The sequence below is a fragment of the Microcebus murinus genome, chromosome 17 (assembly GCF_040939455.1).
Source record: "Microcebus murinus isolate Inina chromosome 17, M.murinus_Inina_mat1.0, whole genome shotgun sequence".
NCBI classification, from domain to species: Eukaryota; Metazoa; Chordata; class Mammalia; order Primates; family Cheirogaleidae; genus Microcebus; species Microcebus murinus.
Genome location: NC_134120.1, coordinates 57949051 through 57973355, shown reverse-complemented (window position 1 = coordinate 57973355; position 24305 = coordinate 57949051). Strand labels below are relative to the sequence as shown.

Sequence of the window (24305 nt, the reverse complement as noted above, 5' to 3'; positions counted from 1 at the left end):
TGAGCCCAGAAGCTTGAGGCCAGCCTGGGCAACATATTGGGACCCTGGCTCAAAAGACAGACAGAGAGAGAGAGAGAGAGAGAGAGAGAGAGAGAGAGAGAGAGAGAGAGAAATAGAGAGAAATGAAGAAGCAGCAGAAAGAGAAAAATGATGATTATCATAGGCTGGGGGGCGGGGCAAATGGGAAGGTGTCATCCTCAGACTGTCATTGCTTTAGTTATTTATAGAACTTATTTTGTGCTATGCATTTGAAGTACACAAGACCATTTTCCACTTTATGCTGGGAAGATTGTTACATCACAGGTCACATTTATGGTATTTAAATGTGCAGGGTGTGGGAGAAAGGGGAGAGAAGTTGGTGGGGAGTGGTGGGCTTCATCCCCAGCGATGACAGTCCCCGAGGGGGTGAGTGGAGGCAGCTCTCTTACAAATTCATGCTTGGGTGGCAAAAGGACCTGCCAAGGACACAGAGCTGGCATTGGTGACCTCTGTGGCCCATGCAAGCAAACACCCATGATGAGTCGTAGCTTCATCTCTGGGCAGATTTTTTGCATTTAAAGTAGGTGAGGGGCCAGGTTTATGCCTGTAATCCTAGCACTCTGGGAGGCCAAGGGGGGGGAGGATAGCTTGAGGTCAGAAGTTCCAGACCAGCCTGAGCAAGTGCAAGAACCTGTCTGTACTAAAAATAGAAAAATTAGCTGGCATCATGGTGTGCACCTGTAGTCCCAGCTACTCGGGAGGCTGAGGCAGGAGGATCGCTTGAGCCCAGGAGTTTGAGGTTGCGGTGAGCTAGGCTGACGCCACAGCACTCTAGCCGGGGCAAAAGAGTGAGACTCTGTCTCAAGAAAATAAAATAAAGTAAAATAAAATAAAATAAAAACTAAAGTAGGTGATAAGCCAGGCGTGGCGGTGCACCCCTGTAGTCCCAGCTACTGAGGAGGCTGAAACAGGAGCATCACTTGAGCCCAGGAGTGTGAGGCTGCAGTGAGCTGTGATCATGCCACTGTACTACAGCCTGGGTGACAGAGTGATACCCTATCTCTAAACATTTTTAAAAATATATAATAAAGTAGGTGGCACATGTGAACATATATGTGCTTGTACACACTGCCTCTGAGTTTAAATGCAAGATGATACACTGACTCTCAGTAGGTAAGCATGTTTTCAGGCTATTTTGTTCTGTGCTGAATGACCAGTGTTTGAAATTAGGGTTGACATGCTGAGTGGCCATTCTTCACTGAACTTTTATTTGGGGGAAAAATAATTTGGTTCCTGAATAGCAGCCGATACTGTGGTCTCTCCAACTCCCACTCTTCCCCACCCCCGAGGTGGTTTCCCACTTCCCTCTCAGAGCAAAACGATTGCTCCCAGCGGCTGCAGCCAGCACTTTCCCAGCCAGACCATCCTATTCTCTGTCAGGGCCCTTTTTTAAAAGTCAGGCATGCCGGGCGTGGTGGCTCACGCCTGTAATCCTAGCTCTCTGGGAGGCTGAGGCGGGCGGATTGCTCAAGGTCAGGAGTTCAAAACCAGCCTGAGCAAGACCCCGTCTCTACTATAAAATAGAAAGAAATTAATTGGCCAACTGATTTATATATGTAAAAAATTAGCCGGGCATGGTGGCACATGCCTGTAGTCCCAGCTACTCGGGAGCCTGAGGCAGTAGGATTGCTTGAGCCCAGGAGTTTGAGGTTGCTGTGAGCTAGGCTGATGCCACGGCACTCACTCTAGCCTGGGCAGCAAAGTGAGACTCTGTCTCAAAAAAAAATAAATAAATAAAAAAATAAAAGTCAGGCAGATGAGTTTCAATACAGAGAAATTCACTCTTACTTTCCAATATCTCCCTTTTCAGTATTTGACTTTTGAAACGTTTTTGGTCTCGAGACAAATTTGCAAATAGTCATTATTCAGCAAATATGTGCTGAGCACCTGCTATGTGCCAGGCGTAATAACAGGCGTTGCAAAGCCCTGCCCTCTTGGGAGCGTACATTTTAGACAGGCAATAAACAACAACCATATGAAAATGCACTCTGATGACGATAGCTAATAGCAGTGTTCTCACCACCTAAAACTGCATTTGAGGCAATGCGTGTGTTATTAGCTCCATGCAGCCACTCCACAATGCACACGTATTTCACAGCATCATGTTGTGCACCATAAATGCATACAACTTTTAGTTGTCAGTTTTAAAAAAAGATACTCTGCATGACATGTGGGAAGGTAAGCAACATGGAAAGAGTGGATTAGTCTGGGATAGTCTCTATTGCCAATTTTTTTTTGTCACTGTCTCACCCAACAGTAGCCGCTGCTGCCCTTAGTCTGCCGCTCAGGCCCTCTGTCTGCCTCTCGCCTCTGCTGGCGTCTCAGTCCCAGAATCTCCCCTCCCGCTGCGCCTGTGCGTCCTCCCAGCTCCCCTCCCTTCTCCCCTCCCTTCCAGGCTCCAGCCCTCCTTGCTGGCTGCTTCGGACTAGGAATTGCTCCCTCCTCTTGGGTGTGGCCAGAAGAAATGGTGGCAGCTTCCCCCAGTCTCTGGGGACACCAGCACACACACTGACCTCCCTGCCCTCGGGACTCCCTGGTGTTTGTTCTTGGCCCCTTAATCACATGCCTGCTTGGACTGCTGCTTAGTGACCAATGGCCTGCGTGCGCAGACTCCCCCGTCCACATTATCAACTCTTGGAGGGAGAGGTCCCACTCAGGACTTAACTCAACTGCTTTCCTTGGGCATGACGGGCTCTCGGAAAAAATCCTGTTGTTCACTAAAACAAAGAAAAACGATTAAGTAGACACATTTGTATATGCAACTTCTAATTGGATGTACCAGAACCTTCCCTGGCTCTTAGGTGGGATAAACAAGCACAGATGAATGCTGATTTTTTTCTATTTGACAAACACCAGTTTTCAACCTTTGAGCAATTGTTTATAAAACTGATTTGATATGACATCATATTTTCTTTTTTCCCCCATATGTGCATTGTGCAATGACATCATATTTTCAAGCCATTTGGATTTTCTGTCATTACTCTCTAGGAACATTCTGTAAAGGATTTTTGGCAGGTTGCTTCTAAAACTCTAAATTATGGCCTGCTGTATTAATTCATTAGAATCCCATACAATCAAGTCCCTGTAGTGACAAACAGCATTGTTGTCTGTCACAAAGCCTGTGACTTGGCACAGCCGCTCCAAGACCATGACAAGAACTCTGAATGTGGTCAGGGCAGCTCAGATCCTGAGAAGCTCTTCCTTTTGAACAGGCAGGGAATGTTGACAGACATCTTGGAGAACATTGCTTCCAGGCATGGATTTTTCAGTGACTGTGCACTCAAAAGACAGAGCAGAAACGGCAAAGGGCACAGGTGTCTTGGTGGAATTAGCAGCCTACTCTGAGGACCCCAGAGCACAAGAGGGTTTGCACAAGGGGACCCAGCCATGATGTGCTGTTGGCAGCACCCGCCTGACACTGCTGTGAACTTGAACGCTGGATATAATCAATGCACCAACTGATGAGGTTGTCAAAACACACACACGCACACACACACAAGGTTAAAACTGATCATTGGAGCCAAGTGGACAAAAAATGGCGTCAAATGCCAGCGTCTACAGAGAGGCACAGTGATTGGTCCGATAGCCTAAATGCAGGCACATGACACGTGAACTCCTCCAGACTTCGTTTGACCTACACTTAAGGCCACGCCCAGGCAAAGTCATGACGCGGAAAGTAGCCCTTGGTGGCTTCAGTTTCCTCGTGTGATGTGTCATCCTCCTTTTTCCCTGAAACCTCCCATCCCCTTCACCTTCCAAATCTCACGGGGAACCCGTGGTATCAGTGGTGGCTTGAGAGAGTCGTTGCTCATTCCAGGAAACGCGGAAAGGGACCGGCGCTGGGCGCTGGGGCAGGTCTCAGGACAGAGGGCGCGCGGCGCCGGGTGGAGGGCAGGCCTTTCTCCGGCTCTCTTCCCCTGCGAGCCGGAGGACACACGGCCGGTGGCACTGCCCGCCGTTTAGCGGCCCACACGCCGGAAGGGAGGCGGCGATCGCGGCCCTGCTCCGCGCGGCGCGGCCTAACCTGGGGCGCGCGGAGAACGCGAGCGCACTCGGGAATGACACTTGGGCGCGCTTGCGTGTGTGCACGTGTCTGCGCGCGCGTGCACGCGTGCACGCGCGTGTACATGTGTGCGTGCATATCTGCGCGTGTGTACGTGTTGTGTGCGTGTGTGCACGTGTGGGCGTGTGTGCGCGTGTGTACGTGTTGTGTGCGTGTGTGCGTGCATATCTGCGCGTGTGTACGTGTTGTGTGCGTGTGTGCACGTGTGGGTGTGTGTGCGCGTGTGTGTTGTGTGCATGTGTGCACGTGTGTGCGTGTGCGCGCGTATGTGTTGTGTGCGTGTATGTGCGTGTGTGCGTGCATATCTGCGCGTGTGTACGTGTTGTGTGGGTGTGTGCGAGTGCGTGTGTGCATGCGCGTGCATCTGTGTGTGTGTGCGCGCGCAGGTACAGCAGACAGTAGCATAGTACCGAATAGCACAGTTCATGTGATCTTAAAATGGCTTAAGAGAATGAAAGAGAAAATGTTTGACTCAGTAACACTACAGGGATCCGATTTAGCTTCAGATACAACTGGATCCTGGGGGTACTGCCCTTCCCCGAGGGGCCTGGGCTGGCCTGGTGGCGCGCCAGAGGCGGCACCCGCCAGAATCCCACACACTGAGGGAAAGCCAAGAACTACAGCAGGAGCTGTGGGCCAGGTGGCGGCAGCAGAAGTAACAGAGGCCACTGTGTAGGTACTGCTCTAGATGCTACTAGCGGGCTCTGTCTTTAGTATCTGGTTCTAGACTAAGGCATCGTGTCTCTCCTGAGATTCCTCCGTGCCACTCGCCTGAGTGGGGAAGTGTGTGGCATAGTGACTTCAGCAGGCCTCAGCCCCAGAGTGAGTCAGGGCTGCCCAGGACAGAGCAGGGAGACAGAACAGATCTAGGCCTGTGCTCAACACTGAGCCAGGGTTATGATAAGCTTGGACCCTGCCCTTACTTCTTCTGGACTCTTCTGTGGGAGAATATATTTCTCTTATTATTTGAGTTTATATCAGGTTTTTAGTGGCTTCCAAACAAGAGCATCCTAACTGATACATCTATAATCAGAAAGGTAAAAGAGAAAAGCACATTAATTTTTTAAAATGATACTTGTTGGGGGCTGATTCTGGCCTTGTGCCTTATGCTAACCATGCACTGCAGTCCGTGATGTCCGTGTGCTGCCGGACGCAGCGGTAGTCGGCATTTTCTTCAGACACGGTTGCTGCCCTGTGACTTGGTAAGAGGCCTGAGCTTCTGCACATAAGGAAATGTTGCCCAGCTCCCACACGGAGGGCCCCTGGTGGGAGTCTGGAGGCCATGAGAACAAGAAGAAGAACTCTCCCAAGAACTGGCTCCCGATTGATGGTTGGTAGTCAATGACGGGTAACACTCCCCATGGGGGGGCGACCTAAGACGGACACAACCGTGGGGGCCAGGGAGGAGCCACCGCCTGGGATTGAGACCAAGAAGCACTTCAAATGGCTGCACTGTCTTATGTTGCCTCTCTCATCTCGGCCTTGGCTTTTGAGCTCTGTCCGGCACCTTAACTTTAGTAACCGTTAGAAGTCTGAGACCATGGGAAATTGTTCCCTTTTAAAACAACTCCAGAATTGGCTGATATCGCTGCTATGCTCAGATGCTCACATACAAGGAACTAACCTTGGGTCTGGGGGGTATAAAAATAAGGCGACCGGTGCATTGATCACTCGAGTCATTGTCATGTTCAAGCGTGCCTATGTCGTTATTTTATGTTCTGTGTCATCCCCCGTCCTGTAATCGGGCCATGACAGATACTCTTCTTAGATATTGATATTCTTAGATGATATTCTTAGATATTATTATTAGAATGATATTCTTAGATAATGATATTCTTATAAATTTTTCTGAACCTGAATATTTAGCTGTGCCCCCTACCTGATAGCTCTCTAAATTATCCTGATTTTTCCCAGTTCATTAATGCAAATATTTAGAGCCAACTTGAACTCTGAGTCTTGTGACTATCTGAAATAACTCAATCAAAAGTTAAAAGCCATGTGTTTACAATGGAGAGATCTGTTCACATGATCCTAAATGAGTGATTTAGCATCATACTCTTGGGACAGGCAGGTATTATGTTCGCTGAATAGAATGTAATATAAAGTCGACCGCATTACTCCTAAAGACTTGCCATAAATGTTTAACCTGAGTCTAAGAAAGACTTTAGCTTTAACTTCTAACATATGGGAATACAGGGGATAGAGGAATAAGTTAAACAACATCAAGAAGAAACAACCTGCTAAATCTAAAAGGTAGGATATTTTATGGGACAACAAGTGTATTAATCAGACTACTTTATAGACTGCTATAAAAAGATACCACAAAGTGGGTGGCTTACACAATGAAAACATATTTTCTCACAGATCTGGAGGCTAAAAATCCACGACCAATGTGCCATCAGGGTTGGTTTTTGGGGAGGCCCCTCTGGTCTCAGATGGTCACCGTCTTGCTATGTCCCCACGTGATCTTGCCTCAGCCTGTGCAAGGGGTGTTGGGTTAGGTCTGGAGTCTCTCCCTCTGTTTATAAGGGCACCATGCCTGTCAGAGTGGGCCCATCCTCACGAATCACCTCCCGAAAGGCCCCATCTCCAATTGCAGTCATGTTGCAGCAGGGCTGCAGCACATGGAATTTGGGAGAACGCAATCCAGTCCATAACAGCAAGTGTCGTCAACAAGTCAGTGAGTGGCAGTTAGGTGCTATTAAGGAACTTTTAATCTTGTTAGATATTATAATGTCATTGCAGTTTCTGTATTTTTTCACAGTTGTATAATGACGTATTCAGGAGTATGTACATGATGTATGCAATTTATTTCACAACACTTTACTAAGACAGATAAAGCAAAGGGGGGAAATGATGAATCATAAATCCAGTTGATGGGCATATATTTATACAATTTTCTCTACTTTTCTCTATACTTACATTTTTCATAAGTTAAAAAGATTAACACATAATTATTTTCAGGTAAATATTTTCAGAACAATTTTTGTAAATGCTATAATAGCATTTCTAAATGAAATTCTAGTGGAAGTATAAGGTCTCATATATTTCACTGTTTGTGTCAGAGATGGAGGTCTGAGCTCTGTCGCTCAGACTGGAGTGCATGAGTATGATCATAGCTCACTGCAACTTCAACCTTCTGGGCTCAAGGGATCCTCCTGCCTCAGCCTCTCGAGTAGCTAAGACTACAAGGGTGCACCACCACGCCTGACTAATTTTTTAAAATTTTTGTAGAGAGAGGGTCTCACTGTGTTGCTCAGGCTGGTCTCAAACTCCTGGCCTCATGTAATCCTCACACTTTGGCCTCCAAAGGGCTGGTATTATGGCTGGGAGCCACCAAGCCTGACTCTATTACATTTTTTGTTTTAACCGAGATCTTCCTTGAAGGAATCAGTCCTATTAGTTTTTAAACTAAGAATTGACATTATGTGTTAGCTTCTTAGGGCTGCCAAAACAAATTATTGCAAACTGGATACCTTGAAATAAGGAAAGATTATTCTCTCACTGTTCTGGAGGCAGAATACGAAGAGTAAGATGTCAGCAGGGCCACCTGCCACAGGGCCGCAGGGGAGGGCGCTTCCTTTCCTTGCCCAGCTCCTGGGGTTGCCCGCACTCCCCGCCGCCGCTGCGTCCCTGCAACATCTGCCCGCATCTCCCTGGGCCCTCTCCACTGTGCCTCTGTGTCTCTTCTGTATTTAGAAGGCTGTTGGGAAAATATGATTGAGGAATTAATGAGATGTGGCTCATAAGATCATTATTTTATTATATAACCCAATATTACTATATTAAAGACAGAAACAGGAGTTTGCAGGGTTTTGCCCTGAAGGAATGTGTGAAGGACTCAATGGTTCACTTATTAGAGGCTGCTATCATGGGAGAGCTCTCAAATCTCTGGTAGGGATGTTTTCCAGGAAGGCTTCCCAGTATCTCAAAATTTGTGAGCTTCCCTGTGTCTTGAAAGACAAGACAAGGCAAACATGGCCCACAGGATGGGAGCCAGAGACAATGAGTGCACTTTGCCCAGAGAAGTGCCCCAGTGGTTATAAACAACCTGCTTATTAGAGATGGGCTTCCTACTCTCTCCTGTCTGTCTACCTTTAAGTCCACCATAACTAATCAAAGAAATATAGAGTCACTATACCTCTTTTATTTTACCTTTGTTAATTGACAACTACCTCTTAGAACTTATAAGTTAGCCCCTGAAAGACTTTGTACCTGTTTGTTCACCTAGATAGATTAGAAGCCCCTTGAGAGGACTTTTGACCCTTACCCATTACTTGTATCCACTAGCAACTGCATTCCCTGATATGCAAATATGTTACCCTGACAACTGGTAATTGATGTCTGTGATTATAAAAACCTGTATGAATCTAACCATATTGCTGGCATTTATGGAGATACGCCAGTCTCCTAGGTGCCCCCCGCTGTGTTATATCTGATCTTTTTATGTATATAAAACTATAAACTATACCTTAGTCTCTGTGTATTCTTTTATTTCTCTCTGTTGCCTGTCAATTTCCTTATCCTCTGTGGCAACCCCTATCTTAGGGACTTGGCTCCGTGGGGAGAAGCAGCTATCTCCTCATGAGCCTGCCTCAATACTACTCTCCCCGCAGAAGGACACCAGTCATATTGGATTAAGGGCCCATCCTACTCTGCTGTGCCCTCGTCTCACCCTAACTAATTACTGTCGCGCCCGCCTCGCCAGCAAGGAAGACGCGGCAACTGGAGTTCTTCTGACAGTGCTTTAATGGGGTTCCCTTTAGACTTGCATGATGCGGAAGACCCTGAGCACAAGCTCTCACACACTTATATACTCTAAGGAAGGAGGGAAGTGATGGGGATAGGTTAAAAGCGCGCGAGGGTTATTACTGATAGGCCAAGCTAAGATCCTTCATATGAATACTTATAGAACAGGCCAGGACTTACTCTGCGCATGCACTGAACTTGTTTACTACAGGCGGGCCACCGGAAATCGGCGCCATCTTGTAATGGCGTTGTCACCGCGCCCCACATCTCCCCGTTTTATTAATTTAATGAGAGCTGAGCAACCGTTCAGCACCGTCCTTCGACCATGCGATCAAGGTTGCAGAGCCTCACTTTCACCAGCAACCACCTTACCTCGTGCAATGAGCAAAACTCGGAGGTGTGCAAAGGCTGGCTGTGGGATAGGAGACATGCCTTATCTGGTGCAATGGGAGAAATCCCTCAGAGTGCAAAGGCCATGTCTGCTAAAATACCCGGGGGTAGGAGCGGGTGCAACCCAAAACTAGGCTAACCTTTTAGCATGGTCAACCACACCTGTGTAGGCTGTCCCAGTTCAAGCGCAGCAAATACCTGTGCCAATACCACATGGTCCCTCCGTCTCTGGGCCTGCAGCCTACAGATGGCCCACAGCCCGCCGCCAGCCGCAGCAAGCAGCAAGACGGCCGTGGCTGCAAGACCGAAACAGAGTCATAGAGCTAGGAGCTTCAACAGGAACAGGAATGTATCTAGGCAAGCGGGTAACAATGGCAGAGGGGTGAGACGTGGCATTCTAACACAATGTATAATTGCACGTATTAGAGGAACAGTTCACATGTGTACCAGAGGGTTTTTCCGTGGATACCACCCAGATAAACGGGGGCCAAACACAGACGGGTGTAGGGGCAAAGGTCGAGTTTCGCCCTCCCGCAATCACCCTCACAGAACCTTCAAAAGAGTCGCTAAGATTCCATGCGAAACTAGCATTCCCTGCCATACCCCTAGCCACCAATGGACAGGGGGGCCAAGTCCGTGCAGCTTCCGTTAACCCCACACAAAACACAAAGTCCCCTTCAAGGAGAAGGATCTATTTCCCTAGGCGGGGGAAAACTGATGCGTCATGTGTCACAGGCAACGGCAGGGGAAGCACTGACAGGATCCCCCAGCGTGGCTCCGCTGCCATCCTCGCGATCATCCATACTGTCGTCAGGAGGAGTAGCCACTGGGTCCCCATGCTGCTCTGGAGGCTGCTGCACCGTTCTAGTCAGCCGCGTGGGCACCCAGATGGGATTGTCCTGGTCCTGTGGAAAAATACAAATAGCTCCCCTGGATCTCATTAACACTGGATCCGGGCCTTTCCATAGGTTAGACAACACACCTTTCCACTTCACTAATTCTTTCTGTGGCGGAGCAGGCGTGACATGCCTGTCTGCTGCCGAACGTCCCTTGACATCTAAATTTAAAAAATTTAAAGTAAAGAGAGCAAAGGAAAGGCGTCTTTGGGTGATAGCCCTAGCTGTAGGGCATCTCCCCCTTTTTGTTTTTGTAAGTACATTTTGAGCGTGCCGTGAGCACGTTCCACGATGCCTTGCGCTTGAGGGTTGTAGGGAAGACCGGTACGGTGCTCCACACGCAAGCGAGTGCAAAACTGCTGAAAAGATTTTGAGGTATAAGCCGGGCCATTATCTGTCTTAATAACCCGGGGCTTGCCCCAGGCTGCCCAAGCTTCTAGGCAGTGAATGATAACGTAACTTGCCTTTTCTCCAGCCAGAGGCGTGGCATGAAGGACGCCTGAGCACGTGTCAACAGATACGTGAACATATTGAAGCTTCCCAAAGGATGGGACATGAGTTACATCCATTTGCCACATATGTAGAGGACGCAAACCCCTAGGATTCACGCCCGTATGAACAACGGTGCAAAAAGGAGCACAATTTGGACATTGCAGTACAATCTCACGAGCATCTGCACGTGTGATGTTGAACTTAAGTCGTAAGGTTTCAGCTGGCACATGATAAAGTTTATGAAAGTCTATGGCGGCGGCGTGGCCATCAGACACCCAGAGGGCGCGAGTGGCGCGATCTGCCATAGAATTTCCCGCAGCCATAGATCCAGGTAACAAGGAATGAGCTCTGATATGCTGAATGGAAAATGGGTTTTTCCTATTTTGAATAGTATTCCTAATTTCTGTAAATACAGAAAAGACAGTACTCTTGGCAAGAATGTGAAAGGAGCTCTCTAACTGTTTAACTGCGTTGACCACATAAAAGGAGTCTGAGATGATGTTGATAGGTTCAGTGATGGTACTGAGAACCAGACCGACTATGGCACACTCTACTAGCTGAGGAGAAGAATAGTTAAACTGTTTGGTATACACCTTGTCCTGAATGACATAGCTCCCAATACCCGTCTTAGAGCCATCGGTATACACATCCAAGGCATCAACCAAAGGTAACAGTGAAGTTACTCTTGGGAAAATAAGCTCATTCCTCATTGCAAACTGCAACAAGGCATGTCTGGGATAATGGTTATCAATGCTCCCCGGGAAGGTGCATCTCAATATGGCCCATGCATCAAGAGTGGCACATAAGGTGTTCACCTGATTGGCAGTATATGGACAAATCAGGCTATCAGGGTGACGCCCAAAATGGGACACAGCCAAACTAACACCCTTTAAAGCTATCTCGGCCACACAGGTAGGATAATGGCCAATCACCTTTCCTGGAGAGGCTTGAGGATGCACCCATAAAAGGGGACCATCCTGCCAAAGCACTGCCGTAGGGAGCGTGGGAGAAGGGAGTACACAGAGGGAGAAAGGATCATGGTGTTGAATGCGCACTAGTTGCGCCTTTTGAATGGCTTCTTCTACCTTATGAAGAGCCTTAAGGGCCTCAGGAGTCAAAGTTCTAGGAGACGTGATGTGTGAGTCTCCCTCTAGAATCTGAAATAATGGCTTCAGTTCTGCTGTGGTAAGACATAAAAAAGGTCGAAGCCAATTGATATCCCCTAGCAGTTTTTGAAAATCGTTTAAGGTCCTCAAAGCATCTCTTCGGATGGACAGTCTTTGAGGCACAATTTTGTCAGGGAGAATGCTACTACCAAGAAACACGCCTACTTCTCCCTCTTGCACCTTTTCTGGAGCGATCAGCAAGCCTTTTTCCTTTAAGTGAGCCTGAAGGGACGCATAAGCTTGGCGAAGTACGCCATCATCACAATGACACAAGAGAATATCATCCATATGGTGTATAATTCTTACCTTTGAAAACTTCTGCCTAACCGGCTGGATAGCTGAGGCCACATAAAGTTGGCACATAGTGGGACTGTTAGCCATGCCCTGAGGCAAAACCTGCCATTGATATCTTGCATCAGGCTGCTCATGGTTTATGGAAGGAAGCGTGAATGCAAATCTGCTTTTATCTTGTGGGTGCAAGGGAATAGAGAAAAAACAGTCTTTAATGTCCAAGATAATTAGACTCCAATGTTTAGGCAAAGCTGAGAGAAGGGGCAGTCCTCTCTGAACAGGCCCTATAAGCTGCATCTGGGCATTAATTGCTCTAAGGTCATGCAACAATCTCCATTTACCAGACCTTTTCTTAATCACAAAAATAGGGGTATTCCAAGGAGAATGAGAGGGTTCAAGATGCCCAAGAGTAAGCTGCTCTTGCACTAGATTATGGGCCGCGAGTAACTTTTCAGAGGGTAAGGGCCACTGGGGTACCCACACTGGCTCGTCTGTATTCCAGGGTATGGGCAGAGGATCCCCAGCGGCGAGCGGCCCCTAAGAAAAACCCAGCCCTTCCCAAGGCGGGGCATGCGGAGGTGGGCGGTACCGCTCACAACCGGCCGCTTCCTGAAAAACTGGTTCCTCTTTCTTTTCTAGTTCCTCATCTGACTCTGGGCTATTTTCGCAGTCTGACTCAGAGTCAGCAGTGTCAGATAAATGTAGATTGTCAAAATCTGGTAAGGGGTCACAATCAGGCAGATCGGGCTGCGCTTTCCCTCCCTGCATTTTCCTTTTTTGAGCTCTATATTCCTTTTTTCCACCTTTTACCGCGGTCCCTCCCTTACTGCTTCTCTCTGAGCTTGCGTCTTGCAAGTCACTCAGTGCTCTTTGGCTAGCTGCTACGCGCGGGCCTGAGCTTTCATCATGCAGGCACTCCATAATTAGGTTGTAAACAAGGAGAGTGCCTGGCCTCAGAGTCCCCACACTACGAAGGTCCCGTCCTAACTTCCCCCAAGAGGGAATAGTCAAGGAACCCGAGTGGAGGAACCAAGGAGCTACACGGTCCACCTCCTTCAAAAATTTTATGAGGGTCCTTTCCTCACAGTGCACTCCTTGTGATGCTAAGAGGTTCTTAATAGGCCACAAAAAGCGCCGCAGCGGAATATTACCCATTTTTTGGAAGCAGGGGAGTTTTGGCCGTCCCACACGTCAGTTCTGAACTCACCTCTGTTGAGGTCGTCTCCGCTGGTGCCTCAAAGTTGTTTCAAGTCCCGGGTTTCGGCACCACTTGTCGCGCCCGCCTCGCCAGCAAGGAAGACGCGGCAACTGGAGTTCTTCTGACAGTGCTTTAATGGGGTTCCCTTTAGACTTACATGATGCGGAAGACCCTGAGCACAAGCTCTCACACACTTATATACTCTAAGGAAGGAGGGAAGTGATGGGGATAGGTTAAAAGCGCGCGAGGGTTATTACTGATAGGCCAAGCTAAGATCCTTCATATGCATACTTATAGAACAGGCCAGGACTTACTCTGCGCATGCGCTGAACTTGTTTACTACAGGCGGGCCACCGGAAATCGGCGCCATCTTGTAATGGCGTTGTCACCGCGCCCCACAAATTACATCTGCAATGACACTGTTTCTAATTAAATCACATTCTGAGGTACTAGGAAGGATGTGACTTGGAGGGAGACATTATTCAGCCCAGTAAATGTCATCTCAAGAGCTTTGTACGCCTACGTGGATCTCTCTGTTCGGGCTGTGCCGGGGGCCGTCCCTGGCTATGTTGCAGGGTTCCTGAAGGTCAAAGTTGTCCCCACAAGTACTGAAGGGCGATTTAAGCAAAATGGCTCAATGAAAGGTCACAGACGCAAGTTCCAGGTTTGTATCAGGTATACCAGGAAAATCATCCCTGAACATACTTCTTTCCCTCTTCATCATTTCAGTGTCTCAAGACAAAAAGTTTAGAAGGTTTTATAACTTTTCAAATACAAAGTAGTTTTTCAAATTTTATGGGTATACATTTAAGGGGTACAAGTGTAATTTTGTCACATGAATATATTTGGTAGTGACAAAGTCATGGCTAACGTATAGCCATCACCTGAATAACATAAATTGTATCCATTGAGTAATTTGCCATCATCTGCCCCCTTCCTCCCCACCCTTCCAAGTCTCCAGTGTCCATAAATCCACACTCCTAGTCCGTGTGTGCACACATTTAGCCCCGACTTCTAAGCGAGAGCATGTGGTGTTTGTCTGTGTCTGACTTGTTTCAGTTCCATCCACATTGCTTCAAAAGACAGGATTTCAATATTTTTATGGCTGAGCAGTCTTATTCCATTGTGTATATATGCCACAGTTTCTTTATCCAATCATCCATTTAGGTTGATACCATATCTTTGGTTTTGTGGGCAGTGCTGCAGCAAACATATAAATGCAGGTGTTTTTTTTTGATATAATGATTTCTTTTCCTTTGGGTAGATGCACAGTAGTGGGATTGCTGGATCGAACGGCAGTTCTGTTTTTCATTCTTTGAGAAATCTCCATACTGTTTTCCACAGAGATTGTACTAATTATATTCCCACCAGAAATATGTATGCGCTCCCACCAGCAACTGTTATTTTTTGTCTTTTTAGTAATAGCCATTCTGACTGGTGTAAGCTCATATCTCATTGTGGTTTTAATTTGCATTTCTCTGATGACTAGTGAAGCTGACCATTTCTTCACGTGTGTTATAGAGCAAATGAGCTCACTGCCTGACACGCATCCAAGCCAACGGCTATGGCACTGGATTTTGAGAAAAGCCTTCCTTGCAAGGCTGACCAACAAGGAGAGATGAGGCCTGGCTCAAATCTGTCTCCCTGATTTGGAGTCCGAGGCAAGTTTTAAGGGGTTGGAGGGCAAGGGAAAGGATTAGGAATGTTGGCTTGGCAGAGTCTGATTGGAGGGCTTCAAGTTTGACCATTTACAGTAAGGTATGTTGAGGCAGATTTTAGCCGTGGGTGTGATTGGCCAATGGACTCCTAGCTTCTGAAAATGTCCAGTGGTCAAGTTCTGGTCACGCCCCTGTCTTTTGCTTCTGTGGGGGAATATTGGTTCTGGGCATTGTTAGAGATGCGAGCTTTTTCTATTGCACATGCCCAGGCTACGTGACTTGCAGTTTGGCTCTGTTATACCCACAAAGTAACTCAACATTCTGCTATCAACAGAGTAGGCCCAGTTTGGGCTGGTTCTGTGGTTACAAATTCTGGTTGACCATTCCAGTGTCTTCTTTTGAAAAATGTCTATTCATGTCCTTTGGCCATTTTTTAATGGGATTGTTTGGGGGTTTTGATGTTGCTTTTTGAGCTTTTGTATTTTTGGTTTTAGAATTTATTTGCTTAATTGCTTGGAAAAGAGTTAGCATTGAACCATCCTTGGGACCAGCTGAGAGAGAACAATCAGACATTACGTATGATTTGGTCTCAGGGCTGGGAAAATTTTGTCCATCTGTGAAACTGAGTGTGAAATTGTTTGCTTTCAAATACATGAATGTCATCTGTAAAATATGACCTCACGAATTTATTCTTAGGTCATGGATAATTAAAACATTCTTTCCCTAGATTTTGTATTTGTCACTGCGTTTCTCAATTACTTATTTTATAGTAGATTTATAAGCTCCAGGAATTTGATTTAATGCAAAGGATTATCTCTGGTTCCATTTAAGTGAAACAAAATTGAGTGATAATATGAATACACTAGCAGAAGTGTACATAGTTCTAGTAAATGTCCCTACCTCCCCTGCACCATTCTTCTCCCAACTAGTTCTCCATAGGACTGCTGTTAATATTTTGGTGTCTTTCCTTCAAGACTGTTTACATGAATATAACAACTACTTATATATGTTATATGAGTCAGTGTGCATATTGTTTATTTATACAAAAGTTGAATTATATCACATATTTGGGGGGACTTCCAATGCCCTTTTTTAGCAGTAGCTTTGCTACAAGCTCATTAAAGGTATTTGGAAAAATAAGGCTGGAATACAGAAAGCAAGGAGTTAGTCAAAAGAACATTCAAAACTTCTAGCAGTTTTTATTTCTTCAGTTTTATCGCTGACACTAAAATTAACAAAATAGTAAAGAGAAAAACTAAAGGGGACTTCTGGTTTCTGGTCTGGCAGGTAAGGAACTTGGAAGTCATCATTCCATCCTAACAGGTGAAAAGCTGAACAAACTAAAAGCCAAGGACTCTTCTTAGATCCCTCAAAGAAGTGAGGTCACAGGACAAACTGCTGCCCCCCCAAACTGAAGAGACGGACAGGTGGACACAAGGAATCACATGTACCGGAGCAGAAATCACCACAGGAAACAGAACTGAAGTATGAAAACCTAAAAACCTAAATTATAATTAAAGAATTGCTAGAGGCTCATATGGACAAGTCTCAGAGTCAAAAGCATCAAAGGGACACAGTCACAGGGGGGTCCCCACCCTTTTGTTTTATCTCCAGGAGCTTGACCAGGTTCCCACAGTAAATATCGGAGAAAAATCTCCTTGAGCTTCCAGCAAGGGGAAGAGAAAAGGAACCCTTGTGAAAAACACCAGAGCATTCTGTTCTTAAGAAGGTCTGCCCTCAGGAGAAACTAGTTAACGAGTCTAACCTGCTGGGGTTTTACCAGAGGCTAACTAACCTCATCTTGCCTTACCTAAGGATGGGGAGGGGCTGAGAAACACGATGACCCTCACAGTCCAGGGACACAGGCCTGGTCAAAGGAAGAGCCCTGACCATGAGACAGTAGAGCACCCCTCCCCCAGCATCAACACCACACCACTGAAGGCCGATGTACCAGAGTCACTTTTACCCAATACATCAGGTCCACTTTCAAAAAAATATTACATGTAAAAAGGCAAAAAACACACTTTGAAGAGACATCAGAACCAGAGGTAGACATGACAGGGATGTCAGAATTACCAGGTCATGAATTTAAAACCACTGTGATTAATATGCTGGGGGCCCTAGTCAGAAAAGCAGACAGCGTGCAAGAGCAGACAACAGCACCAATGTGATCTGAGAGGTGAAAATCCTAAGTCAGAACAAAAATGAAATGCTAGCAATCAGAAACATTATACCAGAAATGAAGAATGCCTTTGATGGGCTCATTAGTAGACTGGATATAGCCGAGGAAAGAATCTTTGGGCTTAAGGATATGCCAATAGAAACGTTCAAAATGGACAAGCAAAGAGAAAAAAAAATCTTAAAAAAAAGAACAGAGTATCCCAGAACTGTGGGGACAACTACAAAAGGTATAACATACATGTAATGAGAATATCATAAGGAGAAGAAAGAGAAAAAGAAAAAGAAGAAATATACAAAACAATAATGACTAAGAATTTCCCCCAGATTAATGTCAGACATCAAACTGTAATAGAGGGAATGGCCTGGGAAAGGGCAAAATGTATTAAAAGCTGTCTCTTTAAAACCTCTTCCTCTCTTCTTAGGAATTAAAACCTGACTCCTTGCCCCAGGCCAGTGGTCAGGAGGGGCAGAGGAGTGCCCTTTGTTCTTTGTACCACTGGAGATGGCTCAATGAACCAGTGTACTGTCTCTTTGAGGTCTGGGCAGAGCTCATAAGATTGTCTTTGCAGTATATGGGACAGATCAGAATCACCAACTCTAGCTAAACAGCAGCAGCTCAAAGCTGAAAACCCTCCCTTTAAAAAGCTCTGTATTTCTGCTTTTAGTTAGGAAAATTGGTACTTTAAGATGGGAGCTTGCCATTTTCCTCATTTGCTGGCAAATTAATAAACCTTCCTTTCCTTTTCCTCAAACCACTGTCCTAGTTCTTATTATGCAGGCTTGGGGACAAATGCCAAACTTTTGGTCACAGAACTTGGTGTCCCTGGGTGGGCCCATCAGCACCCTGGTGGAACAGCATCCTGCAATGGCTGGAACCCGTGGGGAGCAGCCTGGGGTCAAGCCATGGGTCTGCACTGGTAAAAGAGAGAGAAACCACCCTAGCATTGCAGGAGCCTGTTTTAGCTTCGGGGGAACGCCCATCACATCACTCCCCCACCCAAAGTAGATGCAGCTCCTGCAACCTGAACTGAGTTGAGGAGAGGGAAAAGGATTTGCAAAGTGTCTGGACGCCAGGTCATTTGTCAGAGTGAGCTTCTGGTGTGCACACAGAGACCCTGATTCCACCCATTTGGGAGGTTTTCAGAGTGTCCTGCTCTGCAGCAGGACATTTTGTTTGCATTTGTTTGCAGGTGCTTGTTTGGGGGTGGAAGTCACGGTTGAGTGAAGCTAGGGAATCTGGTTTGGATTTGGAACTCATTTGCAGTTCCCAGGGAACCAGGAGGGATTGGGAGATGTTGGTTCTCATTTGGATTAAGAGATGCTTGTTCTCAGTCTGAGACTTTGGTTTCCTGTGGATGGTTTCCATTTTGTGGGCCTTGGCATTTTTGTTGGGGATTCCCTGTATCATCTACGCTTCATGTTTGTGAGTTTTATTGCGACATAAGGAAACTCCATCTGAAAGCCACTTGGGGAAAATCTTGTCTGAATGGTCAATCTATAACTATAAGTCTACGTCTAAGAAGGTATAGTGTTACTGTAATCCGATGTAGGTGCTGGAGTGTGAGGAGAAGGGAATGAAACTTTAAATTACAACTGGAATTATTTTGTCAAAGGTCAGATAAGTGAGGCGATATCCTATAGGTACAAGAGAGACCTCTACTGGCGGTGGGTGGGATAGCAGGCCCCTTGTGATAAAACTGGGAGGACTAAGTGGGTTGGGTCTCCTGTGCCCACTCTCCCGCTGCCAGCTCCCCACCAGCTGGGGAGGCGCCATGCTCGGCCATGCTTCAGCACACGCTGATGGGCCCCCTGCCAGAGGCCCAAAGCTGGTCCAGGAAGTGACCCTGCACAGAGCCCGGCCTGGGTTAACTGCCGCCCAATGCCACCACCGCCATCCCGGCACGGTGAGAGAGGCGGCAGGAGGGAGGGCGCCGCTGGAGCTAATTCTTTAGGTCCATGCCCACTAGAGTGTGACTCTGGGTTGGGTATGGTCTCTCCTGGCAGGGAACTTAATTGGGCCAGAGGGCACCCCGAGCTGTAGCAGGACAGTTTATGGCAATAGCAGATAAGAGGCTTGAATGTACGAGAACAGCTGTCAGGATCCTTTGAGACAGTCAAAAGGAAAGGGTGGAAAAAGCCACCCAGATGGATGTACAGTCATTGTGCTTTTTGTAAAGAAGGACATTGGAAAGAGCATTGCCAACAATTGCAAAGGACTCCAGGTAACAAGACAGCCCCAAGAGAGCAAATGGTTTTTTTCTCAAGTTCAGGACTCAGATGATGAAGGAGGGGGTGCAGGGGCTCCAATGCAAGTATCCCCACAGGTGAAATTGAGAGGTGATTCAATTGGTGCCAAGCCACCTGGACAGAAGCGGACCAGGGAGTCCCTTTCCGTGGCTGCCACCCCAACGCCTGGGACCAGGCATGAATGGCACTCCACAAGCCAGGCAGGGCATGGTGAGGAGAGGCCAAGCAAAGGTGAGGCAACCATAGGCAAGCAGTGGCTGAGGAACTCGATGAAGGGTACTCAGTCACAGCACTTATGTTTGCCTCCACTTTGGGTTGCCTGACTCACAGAAAAAAAAATTTTTTTTTTGAGATAGGGTCTTCCTCTGTCACCCTGGGTAGAGTTCAGTGGCATTATCATGGCTCACTGTAACCTCACACTCCTGAGCTCAAGTGATCTTCCTGCTTAAGCCTCCTGAGTAGCTGGGACTATAGGTGCCAGTGACCACGCCTGGCTAATTTTTTCTGTTTTTAGTAGGGACAGGATCTCACTCTTGCTCAGGCTGGTCTCGAACTCCTGAGCTCAAGCAATCCTCCCACCTCAATCCTTCCACCTCAACTCCTGAGCTCAAGCAATCCTCCCGGAGGGCTAGAATTACAAGTGTGAGCCACCATGCTCAGCCTAGAAAGAATTTTTTTTTTTTTTTTTTTGAGACAGAGTCTCACTTTTGTTGTCCAGGCTAGAGTGAGTGCCGTGGCGTCAGCCTAGCTCACAGCAACCTCAAACTCCTGGGCTCAAGCGATCCTTCTGCCTCAGCCTCCCGAGTAGCTGGGACTACAGGCATGTGCCACCATGCCCGGCTAATTTTTTTTTTTTATATATATATCAGTTGGCCAATTAATTTCTTTCTGATTATAGTAGAGACGGGGTCTCGCTCTTGCTCAGGCTGGTTTTGAACTCCTGACCTTGAGCAATCCGCCCGCCTCGGCCTCCCAAGAGCTAGGATTACAGGCGTGAGCCACAGCGCCCGGCCTAGAAAGAATTTAAATAACATGAAAAACAAGGAATGAGACTTGGAGTCTTAGAACAGGTGCGGGGAGACACCCCACACCAGTGGCGCACTTGTCAGAGCCATTGAGCAGTATTGTGAGAGGAAGGCCTCTTTGCTTCCAGGCAGTAGCAGCTACTTGTGAGTTGTCATTAAACACTGTGTCATTGTTCTCAATCCTGCCACCCTGTCACCAGCCGAGGAGAATGGGCCTTTGCAGCAAGACCGTTTAGAGGTTCTGGTGGCCGTCAGCCAATGCCAGAGCCAGGTTGGAATCTTTTCACCGGCAGGAGCAGCTTCACGGACAGCGAAGGACTGAATGCACGCTGGTCACGGTCCTGGCACGCACTGCCGCTTGGGACTTCAGCCCGGGAAGCCGAGGTGGTGGCTTTAACCAGAGTCTTTCAGTTATCCAGAGGAGGAAGGATGGGCATTTATACGGACTCTATGTGTGCTTTTGTGGTGGAGCATGCTCCTGGTGCCGTTGGAGGGAAGGGGGTCCTGACAGTGAGAAGTGGGGCCTTGGGGCCTTGACAGAAGCCAGAGGAGAAAAAACACCTTACCCATAGAGGAGCAAAGATACAAATTACATCTGTGAACTAAAATAAAATCCTAAGCCCCCTGACTGACTGAACAGACCCCCTTTTGGCCAAGGAGATCCCCGAGAAATCTTACAGCTGAGCTCCCAGCAGTGATAGGCCAGGAGGTCAGACAGCAGCCTTGCGTGCCCTGCCCCCAACAGCCATCAGCCTTTCTTCCCCAAGGGTGAAACAGAAACCAGACTCATGATCTGCTCCTCCCTTATTGCGGTTTTGGTGCTGCAACTGACCAGCATTCTTTCCTGATAAGAGACCAGCAACCATGGAGTGGTTCTGACTAGTCGAGGGACTATGCACAGTAAGGGTGTTTGTGTCCTCTGCTTCACCTGCTGACATTTCAGGGCCCAAAACTCCACCTGCTGATCGTGCTAAGAACACCATTTTCTGAGCATGGACACGTGGAGAGGCATGGAGCTCAGTTGTGCAAGTGCATTTTTCTCCTTTCATAAATATCCATGACTCCTCCTATAACTTGTTAAATATGTATATTTGACCACCCTGCTCAGCATAAATTCCTGTTTCCTGTACCATTCTCTCAAATTATATGTTTTTGGTTTCCAGCTGGAGGCTGTGCTTCCCAGCCTGTCAGAATGGCCGCTTGCAGGCTGCAACCCTTCGTGAGAAATAAAGCTCTCCTTAGCCGGGAATGGTGGCGCGTGCCTGTAGTCCCAGCTACTCGGGAGGCTGAGGCAGGAGGATCGCTTGAGCCCAGGAGTCTGAGGTTGCTGTGAGCAAGGCTGACGCCACGGCACTCTACCCCGGGCAACAGAGTGAGACTCTGTCTCAAATAAATAAATAAATAAAGCTCTCCTTTCCAAATTCAAGAACCACATCATTTCTTCAGTCGGTACATCTGTGTTCCCTCAGAAACCATGAAAGCAAGAAGAGAGTGGAGTGAAATACTAAAGACCTGAGAGAAAAAACCCACCTACCTAGAATTCTATACCCTGTGAAATTATCCTTCAAAAGAGAAGAATACTCTGGGAAGATGTCGAAGTAGTAAGGACTCTGTCTCCCCACCTAGACAACAACCACGCAGGTAGACTCTGTCTGATGGAACTATTGGGGAACACGAGTCTATTGACTCGCAAGCTTCTGGAAAAGCTTGGAAGGTATACTGTGGTTAAATTTGGTCAATTCCAGCTCTAGCACAGTAGCAGCCATCCATCCACCCACCCCAGCCCCCGGCAGCAGCGTGCAGGAGCCAGGACAGACGGTATGCACCCTGTTTGCCAGACGTTGAAGATCTGTGCTCGACTGCTCCCTCTGCTAGAAGTGCAGACAAAAAGGTGGCAGCCATTGTTGTTGCACCTCCTCCATGGTCTTAAGCCCTTCTGCCTTCAGCTGAAGTGACTTATAGAGGATTTAAAGGGCCAATGCCAGGTGCGGTGGTGCACATTTGTAATCCCAGCACTTGAGGCAAGAGGATCATTTGAGGCTAGGAGTCTGAGGCTGCAGTGAGCTATGACTGCCCCGCTGCACTCCAGCCTCACCAACAGAGTGAGATCCTGACTCAAAAAAAAAAAAAAAAAAAGACCAGTGCCCTCCCCCCATTTTTCTCTTTCCCCCATTTTTGAAGCCAGATATTCAATAATAGGACACTCAAAAGTAACTGCATATACAGGGAATATTAGAAAGGAACCATACATGCCCAGGGAAAGGCTGAGTCTCAGGATATTGCTGAAAAGACCTTAAATTTACCCCTCAGGCTGATCCATGGCACAGAGACATTCTATAGCAATCAAAAATACAACAAAACAAAACAAACCAACAAGCATGGTGCAAGGAGAGAATCTGATTTTCAGAGACCATATTATTAAATTCAAATATCCAGTTTTCAACAAAAAGTCAGGCAAACAGGAAAATATGGCCCATTCAAAGAAAGAAAATCAACAGAAGCTTCTGCTATATAGTGAATATTTGTATCTTCCCCAAGTTCATATTTTGAAATCTAACCCCCAGTGTGGTGGGATCTGGAAGTGGGGCTTTGAGAGGTGATTATGTCATGAGAATGGAGCCCTCATAAAGGCTATTCCTGCTCTTAAAAGGGACCCCAGGGAACTCCTTCATCCCTTCCACCAGGAAGAGCACTAGAAGTTAGGCGACGGTGTCTGGGACTCAGGAAGCAGGTTCTCACCAGACACTGAATCCACCAGTGTCTTGGTCTTAGATTTCCCAGCCTTGAGAACTGTGAGAAATAAATTTCTATTGTTTATAAGCCACCTAGTTTACAGTGTTTTGTTATAGCCTGCCAAACAAGGATACTGTTCCTCAGAAGGAGCTGATGGCAGATCTACTAGACAAAGACTTTAAAACACCTGCCTTAAAGATGCTCAAAGATCTATAGGAAGATGTGAAGAAAATCAAGAAATGATGCCAGAAGGCCGGGCACCATGGTTCACACCTGTAATCCTAGCACTCTGGGAGGCTGAGGTGGGCGGATAATTTGAGGTCAGGAGTTCGAAACCAGCCTGAGCAAGAGTGAGACCCCTATCTCTACTAAAAATAGAAAGAAATTAATTGGCCAAGTAATATATATAAAAAAAATTAGCCAGGCATGGTGGTGCTTGCCTGTAGTTCCAGCTACTTAGGAGGCTGAGGCAGAAGGATCGCTTGAGCCCAGGAGTTTGAGGTTGCTGTGAGCTAGGCTGATGCCACGGCACTCTAGCCCAGGCAAGAGAGTGAGACTCTGTCTCAAAAAAAAAAAAAAAAGGCCGGGCGCTGTGGCTCACGCCTGTAATCCTAGCTCTTGGGAGGCCGAGGCGGGCGGATTGCTCAAGGTCAGGAGTTCAAAACCAGCCTGAGCAAGAGCGAGACCCCGTCTCTACTATAAACAGAAAGAAATTAATTGGCCAACTGATATATATATATAAAAAAAAAATTAGCCGGGCATAGTGGCGCATGCCTGTAGTCCCAGCTACTCGGGAGGCTGAGGCAGAAGGATCACTCGAGCCCAGGAGTTTGAGGTTGCTGTGAGCTAGGCTGACGCCACGGCACTCACTCTAGCCTGGACAACAAAGTGAGACTCTGTCTCAAAAAAAAAAAAAAAAAATCAAATGATGTCAGAAAAATAAAGCAAAAGACATGAACAGATTTTTTTCAAAAGAAGACAGACAAATGGCCAATAGACATATGAAAAAAATGTTTAATATCACTAATCATAAGGAAATGCAAATTAAAACCACAGTGAGATACCATCTTACCACTATCAGAATGACCATTACTAAAAAGTCAAAAAACAACAGATGCTGGCATGGATGCATAGAGAAAGGAATTCTTATACACTGTTGGTGGGAGTGCAAATTATT

General features: G+C 47.0%; 1 long non-coding RNA gene across 1 annotated transcript; it reads right to left on the bottom strand.

The window, feature by feature from the left end:
* Positions 1-8833: 8833 nt before the first annotated feature.
* On the bottom strand, positions 8834-13677 carry LOC142861588 (uncharacterized). Its single transcript, XR_012912822.1, has 2 exons — positions 12102-13677; positions 8834-10146 (listed from the first exon to the last, which is right to left on the bottom strand). It is a non-coding gene; the product is annotated as an uncharacterized LOC142861588 (long non-coding RNA).
* Between the last annotated feature and the right edge of the window lie 10628 nt (positions 13678-24305).